This window comes from Apium graveolens, chromosome 5, assembly GCF_009905375.1.
Source record: "Apium graveolens cultivar Ventura chromosome 5, ASM990537v1, whole genome shotgun sequence".
In the NCBI taxonomy this organism is placed as follows: Eukaryota; Viridiplantae; Streptophyta; class Magnoliopsida; order Apiales; family Apiaceae; genus Apium; species Apium graveolens.
This window is the reverse complement of record NC_133651.1, coordinates 239,685,500-239,687,728: the sequence shown is the minus strand read 5'-3', so window position 1 is coordinate 239,687,728 and position 2,229 is coordinate 239,685,500.

Here is a 2,229-nt window from a genome sequence, read left to right as displayed (position 1 = left end):
GACTGGTTGAAAGATAAGCCGAAATAATATTGAGATATTAAATACATACTAATAATTCTAATAACATTTAAAATATTTTATTCTAATAATTTTACTTATTATAAATATATCTTTTAAATATTATTTATAATATTAGTTGTATTTTTAAATTTAAGTATGTAAAAGTCTCTCGTTCGAGTTATTAATCATTACATATAAATATAAATATGTAAGTATTATATCTTGTACATAATTAGCCTAAAAGAATTAATGTGATTTGATAGTTAAGAATAAAATAATCAATTGAGAAGTTGTATTATTAGGTGATGAAACAAAAGTTCAATTATTGATATGATTTAGTCGTCAGAAATTTATTACACATTTTAAAAAGTTGGAATAAATAGTTAATTTAATAGTATAATGTGATAGTAACCTATAGTATAGAAACTCATAATTCAGATTTTTTAATTATATCATTATTTACTAATAATTTTTTTAAAAATATATTTTTATTTCAAAACAAACATAGCTTATAAAATTAAGAAAATTTATCAATTACATTCAAGTTTTCCATCCTTTTTGCAAAAATACGAACAAAGTTACATTTTAGGTTGCATATAAGGTTGCACTATATTTTACAAAAAAAAAACCCCTAAAATTAAGGTACTTATAAATAGTCAAAACAAAAACCGATACAGTTTTGTTCGTTGGACAAATTGAATGACAATCCGATAACAATTTCTTTTTGTAATTTTACATATAAATGCTCAGTAACAGCAAAATTTCTGTTAAGAGTAGTTGACAATGATTAATCTAATATCGTAGCTAGATTCGCAATTCTTTGAAATAGCCCAATTTTTCGCAGTTCATTGAAAATTTAAATTACTTTGTCATGATCATGATACTCGATGGTTTCGTTCAGTATCTTTATTTATCGAAAGGGTTTCTGATATGTTCAAGTTCGTTATTAGGTGTGCAATGAATTTACATCTGCATCTTATAAAAATTCGGTGCCTTGATCATCCTGTGTCACTTTGTGCTTCTGTTAACCAGCTGTAACTTCTTGATTAACTTCTTGATTATCAGAGCAGGCACTCATAAATTGATTTGAATAAACAAACAACTTTTATATTATGTGCCCATTAACAAATGATAAACGTGGGAAGTTATAAATTTAATATATTTTGATTGGTTCTTTTTTATAATAATAGTGGACCTCCCATTCACAAAAGTTTCATCAATCAAAATGATCTGAACTTCTAATTTTCCGTATTTATCATGTGTCTATGCACACACAATAGAAAAATTGACGAACAAAATATGATTATTAATCCCTGTAGTAATGTTGTTGTATTAGCACTTGGAGTTTGCAATGAAATTAAAAAGTTAACTAGGCTAAGAACCAAATCTTACACTAGTACTTCGAAAATTATATACACCAAATCTCACATTATTACTTCGAAAACTATATACCTTCGATATCTCTGTCCAGACTCCAGACTGATAAGGTGATACCCGAACCCAGCGCTCACTTAGAGTGCCCATCATTACTTGGTTAAAATCAATGAGTTCATTCTATATTGTGATTAAAAATTTAAAAAGACATCGGAAAAAATAAATATTATTAAATTGAGGCCTGTTCTATGATCATTGATCAGTAAAGCAACATATGATTTTTCTTACAAAATTAAGAGAGTCGGAGTCATAACCATTATACAAAGCATACAAATCATCAAAATATGTTTAGATAAAACATTTATTTATAAATATTTCATTTCACTTAAACGTGGATACATTGTAGCTAGTTACTAGGTAGCTACATCAGGGTTTATTACATACGACAATAGCTATTGGCGGGGAAAGACAAAGCCTTCCACTGTACTTGCCGTCTTTGCAAATTTCAACAGAGGTTTTCACAATTCCTGCGATCTAAGTGTACAGAATTTTGTACAAAAATATTGTACAGAATGATATGGCACTTGATTTGGGGTGTTTTAATTGATATTATTAATATAAATGCAGGGAGCCATTCCAATTAAAATCCATCACATATTATTATGTACAAAAATTTTGTACATATTTTTATTTTTGTACACCAAGTATTTTCCTTTTTATTTTCCAACTCCTTTTTTTTGCTCATATCAGCATGCTTCGGTGCACCCACATTCTCTTGAACTGCAGATCCACTGAATCCAAAAACCGTGTTAGTTGTATATAGGGTCTTGATCAACAGAGCTTTATATAGGTGTT